Source organism: Marmota marmota, unplaced genomic scaffold (assembly GCF_001458135.2).
Source record: "Marmota marmota marmota unplaced genomic scaffold, marMar, whole genome shotgun sequence".
In the NCBI taxonomy this organism is placed as follows: domain Eukaryota; kingdom Metazoa; phylum Chordata; class Mammalia; order Rodentia; family Sciuridae; genus Marmota; species Marmota marmota.
The window spans coordinates 12,538,807-12,548,021 of record NW_025999998.1 but is presented as its reverse complement, the minus strand read 5'-3'; positions in this window follow the sequence as shown (position 1 = coordinate 12,548,021).

Genomic DNA, 9,215 nt, shown 5'->3' with positions numbered 1-9,215 from the left:
TAAAAAGAAAAATTAGAGTGTTGTAGTTATACATAATAGTAGGGTTCATTTTGACTTTTTTTTGGTACTGGGGATTGAACTCAGGGGTACTCCATCACTGAGCTACATCCACAGCCCTATTTTGCATTTTATTTAGAGAGATGGTCTCACCGAGTTGCTTAGCGCCTCACCACTGCTGAGGCCAGCTTTGAACTTGCGATCCTCCCGAGCTGGCCATTTTAACATTCATAAATTCATATAAGGTGATTTTCTCAATTTCAATCCCTAATACCATAGCCCTTCCCTCCCCTGTATATGTATTCTTTACAGACATTTCGAGGAGGCAGAGAGAATGGAGGCCACTATTTATATTTTGTGATTAATCACTTAAAGAGGCTTTTCAAGCTTGTAACTCTGTGAAGGTATATCAGGAACTGGTCAAAGGTTTTTGTTTTTGTTTTGTTTGCAATACTGGGGACCGAACCCTGGGGCATATAACCACTTAGCTATTTTTTATTTTGAGACAGGGCCTTGTTAAAGTTGCTGAGGGTCTTGCTAAGTTGCCCAGGCTAGCCTCAAACTTTTGTTCCTCCTGCCTCAGCTTCTCAAGTTGCTGGGATTAATTTAATGCAAAAATAACTGGGTCAAACAGCAGGAGATTATTTTATTATATTGGCTATGTTGTATGAAGACGTAAAAATGACTACTAAGGTTCCATCAAAATACATAAAGCAAATATATATGTATGTATATATGTATGTGTACTTACATATATATCTATAGATATACATATACTAGATATTTTTATATCTGTATAGATATATAGATATAAATATACACAAAGGATTTTATAAAAATCAGCTTTAACTTCCCTGAAAGAGGGGGTTTTTATAAAAATATGTATTTTAAAAATATGCATCAAGGTTGTACAAAAACAATATAAGACTTAAAACAACATATTAAAGCTACACATTCTCTGATCACCAGGCAATAAAGTGAACAATTAACAAAAAAGAATAATTTTTAAAACTAAAAATGCTTTCTTAAAATAATTCTTAGATCAAAGAGAAAAATACAAATTATTGTCAGAGTTTAAAACAGAAAAAAACTATATTCAAAATATGCCCTAAAGCCAGAATAGAGAAAAACTCAGAGCCTCATGTTTTTCTACATTCTTATGAATATGAAAAAATAAAAGTAAGCCAAGCAATGACTTCAAGAAGCCACAAAATGAACAAATCCAGAAAGAGCATGAAGAAATTTTTAGAAAATGGGATTGACATACAAACCTAAGAAGTAGAACTTTGAAAAGACCTATAAAATAGACACTGTCTTGTTAAAGCCAAACAAGAAAATGAGAAAAATTTAAATACGTGCTATTATGAATGAAGAGAGTTATAACCATAGGTACAATAAGCTAATAATTTTGGACACCTTAATAAAATGACTCCTGGGAGAACAATTTTGATAACTAAAACAGTTGTATAGACTAAAAATCTTTTTAAAAAGTTGACAAATAGCCAGGCGTGGTGGCTCACACCTGTAATTTCAGCAACTCAGGAGGCTGAGGCAGGAGGATCACAAGTTCAAAGCTAGCTCAGCAACTCAGCAAGACCCTGTCTCTAGATAAAATATTTTAAAAGGGCTGGGGATGTGCCAATATTTTCTTCATTTTAAACTGAAATGTTAGAATGCGGTAGGAGGCTAGTTTAACTCTGATTTACAAGAGAATAACTAGAAAAATATATAAATTAAAAAGCTATCCCCCCTCTTGATATGTATCAAAAAAATCTAAGATTAGCATAGTATAGAGACACAACCTCATCAACGTTTAGCAGCACAATTCACAATAGACAAACTATGGAACCAGCCTAGGTACTCATCAATAATCAAATGGATAAAGAAAGGTGGTATATATGCACAATGGAGTTTTACTCAGCCATAAAGAAGAATGATATTATGGCATTTGCTGGCAAATGGATGGAAATGGAGAGCATCATGCTAAGTGAAATAAGCCAGACTCAGAAAGTCAAGGGTTGAATGTTTTCTTTCTCTCATATGTGGAAGCTAGGCCAAAATAATGGGGGGAAAAAGGAGCAGGGGATATCCTATGAAAACAGAAGAGAGATCAGTGGAGTAGAGGAAGGGAATTGAGGGAGAGGGAGGAGAGACAGGAAAAGGGAGGAGTGGTGGAATGAATCCAATCAAATTTTCCTATGTACATATATTAAGATACCACAGTGAATTTTTGCCTTTATGTGTATCCATAATGCACTGATTTTAAAAAACTATAAATAAACAGAAGAATAATCACTAGAGAAAAGGGAACAGGATGAGGTACGAGGGGAGGGAAAGAAGAAACACTGGGGACTGAACTGAAGCAAATTATATTTCATGTTTGTATAATTATGAGAAAATGAACCCCAATATTCTGTATATCTATAATGAACTCATAAAATTGGGAGAGAAAAAAAAAGCAATGTGGGGAAATTTGCTTTCCAGAAATTATTAGTCCATTTTGAAGACATAAAAATGTGTGAGAATTTTTATGTTCTAGAAGAGTAACATCACAAATCAATCGGGAAAGCATCTGTGATCTAATAAAAGATTATCTAGAAAAAAAAATCAATACTATATACCAAAACAAATCCTACACGCATATAAGATATAAGTAAGCAGAATTCAGTGGTGCACTCCTGTAATACCAGTGGCTCTGGAGGCTGAAGCAGGAGGATGGCAAGTTCAAAGCCATCTTCAGCAAAAGCGAGGTGCTAAGCAACTCAGTGAGACTCTGTATTTAATATTATAAAATACTAAACGGGGCTGGGGATGTGGCTCTGGTCGAGTGCCTCTGAGTTCAATCCCCACTATCCACCCCACCAAAAAAAAAAAAAAAGAAGATATAAGTAAAACAATAAAATCATTTAAAGAAAATATGGGTGAAGATACATAATTCATAATTTGGGGAAGAACTCAAATATACACACCAAATTTTGTCTATGGTTGTTTTGTTTTCTTTTGTTTGCTTTTAGGGACATTTTGCACAACAGACATTTTCCAAAATGACAAAGAAACATGTTATATTTAGTGTAAAAAAATATATAGTCTTGATCCATTTTAAAACATACAGGGCTGGGGATGTGGCTCAAGCGGTAGCGCGCTCGCCTGGCATGCGTGCAGCCCAGGTTTGATCCTCAGCACCACATACAAACGATGTTGTGTTTGCCAAAAACTAAAAATAAATATTAAAAAAATTCTCTCTTTAAAAAAAAATATATGTACTTTTTTTTTTTTTTTAAAGGCTAGAAGGATTTCAAGGATCTTTCACAAGAATGTTAGCCATTATTGTCTTGATGCATAAGTGGAGGGATAATTTTTAATTTGTTCATTATCTGTATTGTGCTAAAGTTTCTGCAAAATGAATGTAGACTGTATTTGTAAAAAATGGTAAAGAGAAAGGAAATTCCGAGTCCACCTGAATGCTATCTATTAATAGTGGAATAAAACATCTAGCTTTTGTGTGAGGGCTAACTTGTTACATGGTCTGAAGGCTTAATTAAACCAGGTTTGCTAATCATCTACCTCTGGACTGGTGTCCCACTACAGGTAGACTGGCCAGCAGGACACACCCAGAAGTCAGTCTGGGTTGATTTGAGGTGTCTGCTATGGCTGCTCCCAACAGAGCCACAGATTCTTAAGTTCTCTGGTGCAGGTAGCCTCTGTTGACCTTGGCATTGAAATACTTGCTTCTCCTGTTACAACTCCACCCCAAAAGTTGAGCACAGCCTTTTCTCCTGTCCGTCATAGTGAACTCAGTTCATCCTAGGTCAAGTCACTACATTTAGGGTTTTGTTGAAAATACTGACCTATGTTCCAATGTAGCTGAGTACCAGTTCTAGGCATCCAGCTAAGTCTACCTAATATCTCTGAGGCTGTTTCCTCTTCTTTGAAAAGAAAAGTGTGTATGTAATATCTCATAGCATCCTTAAGACTAGTAAACCAACAAGCTATATAAACCTGGTGAAGCACTGGGTTTTCAACAAATTCTGCTCTTTTCATCTCTTATTCTTAGAGTAAACGTGGCCCTCAATTAATAATGAGTTACAACCCCTTTTCTCCCTTTTGAGTGAGTCCAGTGTTCTTACATTTTTTTGACTCAGGATTGAATCCAGGGTCACTTAACCACCAAGCCACATCCCCAGCCTTATCTATCTATCTATCTATCTATCTATCTATCTATCTATCTATCTATCTGAGACAGGGTAAAGTGCTGGCTTTGAATTTGCAATTCTCCTGCCTTGGCCTTCCAAATCACTGGGATTACAGGCCTGTGCCACCGTGCCCAGCTTTGTGTATGGAAATGAGCTGGAGGCGGAGAGAGGTTGGTGTCTGCAAACTATGGTCCTGGGTCAAATCTGATCAAGTCTGTTTCTGTAGGGCCAGGGAGCTGAGATTGATCTTTACAATATTAGATGGTTGAAGAAATGAAATAGTAGAGTTATATGTCAAATACATGAAGAAAATATAAAATTCAGATGTCAGTATTCATAAAGTTTTACTTACTCATACATTTACATATCATCTATGGGTACAGTCACACTACAAGGACAGGTGACCAATTGTGACAGGGACTATAGTGCCCTTTATAGAAAGTTTGCAACCTCGGCTATCTATTTCTTAGGTATTTCTTGAAGGTCAACCTAAAAATAAGGTGTTGTTTGTTCAACTGCATTTTTAAATTAAACAAAATAATGTCACTTGAAGGCTTTTTTTGGTGGTGGTGGGGTACTGGGGATTGAATCCAGTTTCACTGAGTTATATTCTCAGCTATTCTTATTGTTTGTTTGTTTATTTATTTATTTATTTATTTATTTATTTTTTAATTGTGGACTGGAGATTAAACCCAGGGACACACTATCACTATTCTACATCTTGGTGCCCTGCCCCCACCCCCCATTTCTTTTTATTTTTTTTATTTTTTATTTTTTTTTATTTATGTACACCAAGTTTACTATCAACTATCAATTATCAAGAGGACTTTGATATTTACAAAAAAATACATAAATATGATCAACCTGGATATCATTTCTTTTTAAAGACAGGGACTTGCTAATTTGCCAAGGCCGGCTTCAAACCAGAGATCTTCCTGCATCAACCTCCCAAATCACTGAGATTACAGGCATGCACCATTCTGCCCCATGGAAGGTTTTTTTAAAAAATATTTTTAAGTTGTAGTTGGACACAATATCTTTATTTATTTATTTATATGTGGTGCTGAGGATCAAACCCGGGGCCTCACATGTGCTAGGTGCTAGGTGAGCGCTCTACCGCTGAGCCAGAGCCACAGCCACAGCCCAATCTTTTTTTTTTTTTTTGGTGCTGGGGATTGAATCCAGGCAGGTACTTGAGCATGCTGGGCAAGCACTCTACCAACTGAGCCATATCCCTAGCCCATGGAAGGCTTTATTGTCTTAACTTTTGAGATGTCCATTCCCATCACTTCCTCCAACCTCGGTGGAGTCTCTAATGGGTTTGAATCCACAGGCAGGGCACATCTCAGCTGCACATTTCCAGATTCTTGCCCACCTGTCAGCTGTGGGACAGACTAGCATTTAGGGTTAAGCTTTTAGGTTAAATATCTCTTTTTTAAAGTAATTATCACTTCAGATTTGTTTTTATTTTAAATTTGAATGACATTAGTCAGCAATCTCTTTGTCATTCACCACACTTTTTATTTAATGATAGATAAACATCTGAAAAGATGCTGTGTTAAAGGGACCCTGTGCTCCTTTGTCATGTATGAATTTCTGAGAAGTGTACCCACCTTCACTTTCTCATTTATTGTAGGTACATAAGGTGTTTGGAGACTAACAGCAAGCATTCAGTGCACAGCTTCGAAAACAATGTGGGGAACAGGGACAGCAGAGTCTCTTGGGTGGATCCACTGCACAAAGTTCTTTGGGTTTTTTTTTTTTTTTTTTTCTTTCTTCCTTTCCCCTCTGATAATGAGAATTTGGGTGGAGACTCTCAGCAACTCAGTCAGCCTTGCCTGCATAGATCAGGTTTACTCAAAGCTTAAATAATTGGAGGGCAAATCCATTACATGATTTTTTTTCTATAAAAGTAAAGATCTTTATTAAATGCAGCTAGCACTAAACAAGCAGTGCACAAGAGAACAGGGCCAGAGCCACAGAAGTAGAAGGGCACCTCCCCACGTGTTTGAAAGATGATCACCACCAAACCAAACTTGAGTTTGCTTATTCTGAGAGAGACCTTATGTTCTCTGGCTGTCTCAGAGAAGGCAGAGCTTGCAGGTTTCCTTCTGAGGTCAGCTCTGTATAACCACATCTACCCAGCCTTAGAGCATGCTTGCTTTCTGTCAATTCTAGGAAAACACATAAGCTCATACATCTTTGCATTTTTCTAGCTGCAAATGATCCCAACGCCTCAGCTTTTTCCTATTTTCCTAAAGCAGCAGGATTCCAGTCCTTTCTACTCCACCTCAATTCCTTTGGTTTTGGAGCCTTATATGCGCTCACAGATTTTATCCCCTTGCCTAGGCCAGACTCTTTACCCGTTTGCATAATTAAATATACATTTGACAAACCAGAGCTGTTCTAAAATAGACAGGGGTCTCCCTAGAGAGGAAGTGCTAAATTGTTTATAGTGTCTTTCAAGCTTTTTTCATTTCCTAGGATGCATTTAGTAATTTCATTACGACGTATTTATGCTGTCCAAGAATTCAACTACTCTCCTCAATTTTTAAGGGAGACATGGATAAGTGCATTTTAAATGACTCATTTCTTCATGTTTCTGAGTGGAGATCAGCATCAATGTGCAACCTACTATTCTTAAGTGCCTCTGATAATAGCTAAAAATATGTTTTCTTTTCCACATATTTTATTTATTTATGTTTTTGCAGTGCTACGGATTAAACTTTGAGCTTCACACATGCTAGGTAATTGCTCAACCTAGGTACATACATCCTTAGCCCTCCTCCTCCTTCCCTTCTTTTTTGAGACAGGGTCTTAAATGATCCTCCTGCCTCAGCCTCCCTAGCCACTGGGATTATAGGTGTGTGCCACTGTGGCCATCTTAAAGTGACTTAAAAAAGATTTGATTGTAGATGGACACAATACTTTATTTTTATAATACACAATACTTTATTTTTATGTGACTTTAAAGGATTGTAAATTGTCTTCTTTGTTTCTAAGTTGTCTTAGGTAATTAGTTAAGGCATCCTAAACACTCATTTTGCTATCACAATACATTGAAACACCAATTAGCCTCCGAGGAATTTACCTGACAATTTTTACACATTGCTTCAGTTATGTTTATTTTTACTCTCAAAATTTACCTTTGGTATTTGTATCTCTTCGGAATCCTAAGAAGGAGTGCCTTGATACTTAAAATATTTACCTTTTAAGTGCCCTCCCATTTAAATACCCCAGATTGTATAAGTACTCCAGAAGCACTTCATAACGAAACTGCCTGAAGTTTACTTTTGATACTGGCATTTCATTTTTCCAGATCTTTGTTTCTGCAGTACTGGCAACTGAACTCAGGGGCCCACACATGCTGGGCAAGTGCTTCATCATTAAGCTATATCTCCAGCCCTTTTTGGAGCTCATTCCAATATGATCTGAAACCTCAGTGATAAGACTGTATAAAGGAAAATGAAAACTCAACACGTTTTTAGGAACTATAGTAACTATAAAACACTGCTCATTTTAAAAAGTTAGTCTCACTAAGCTCCTGAGGCTGGTCTCAAACATGATCCTTCTGCCTCAGCCTCCAAGTTGCTGGGATTAGAGGCCCACGCCACCATGCCCAGCTACTATTTCTTTTTTGACAAAAAATGTGTATATTAATAGTGTGCCACATGATTTTTTTCCTATATTTGTTTTTTAGTTGTAGGTGGACACAATACCTTTATTTTATTTTTATGTGGTGCTGAGGATCAAACCCAGTGCCCCATGCATGCCAGGTGAGCACTCTACCTCTCAGCCACAACCTCAGTGCCCACATGATGTTTTAAAATGGCTAAATCAATCTGGGTTAGTTTTTTTTTTTTGGGGGGGGGTGTACCAGGGATTGAACTCACGGGCGCTCAACCACTGAGCCACATACCCGGACTTATTTTGTATTTTATTTAGAGACGGGGTCTCACCGAGTTGCTTAGTGCCTCGATTTTGCTGAGGCTGGCTTTGAACTCGCAATCCTCCTGTCTCAGCCTCCTGAGCCGAGAGGATTACAGGTGTATACCATCAAGCCCAGTTTCAATCTGTTTTTTGTTTTGTTTTGTTTTTTTAATACCTTTATTTATTTGTTTATTTTTTTTAAGTGGTGCTGGGGATCAAATCCATTGCCCCATGCATGCTAGGCAAGAGCTCTACCATTGAGCCACAATCCTGGTCTCTTAATCCGTTTTTAATACATAGATTTGGCCATTCATTCTTCTGAGGTTCAGAGCATGCAGCAACTTGTTTATTATTGTCTTCCAAGAGGCTGTTACTTGACTACGTTTTACTTATCTTAGTGTATTGTAGTCTGCTCACATATCTTCTTTGGAGGTTCCAAATTCCTGTCTCCTCCTGCATACTCAGATTGGTCCAGTCAATGTTGGCTGGAAAAAATAAAAAGAATCTTTTTTTTTTTTTCTCCTGCATTTGCTAAGTTGAACTAACTCAAATTGTGAAAGGTTATCCTTTCTGGCTGCATTTTAAAAAGCTGTGTATGCAGGAGATAAAGGGTAGCATACAGAAGGGAGAAAAACTCAGATGTGGAACACTGAAGATGCTATTTTGAAATCTTGGATACAGCTGGGCTCGAATCCAGCTCCACCCCTAGACTTGCAGTTACCTTGTAAATTGATTTCTGTTTTCACTTGTTAGTTTAGGTTAGGCTTCTGTACTTTCAACCAAGAATTCTACCATAGATCCTGCATAAGTCTCTACTACAAAGTCAATTAAACAAATGTTTGTAAAAGCAATAAAAGAATAAAATGATTATTTCAAGTCTCAGATTTTTTATTTTTAAAGCTATGGTATCTAATTTTTTTAATTACAAGTTAAGCAATATTATAATATTTTACTGATCAATGGTCATTTTTCCAGAATGAGATGTGGGGTGGAAGACTTAGGTGTGATTTTAATGAATGCTGAGTTTCTCCCCTTGATTTTGTTTTTTTTGTTCCTCAATATATTTGAGTTATTTTTACTTATTCTGTTGCTTAA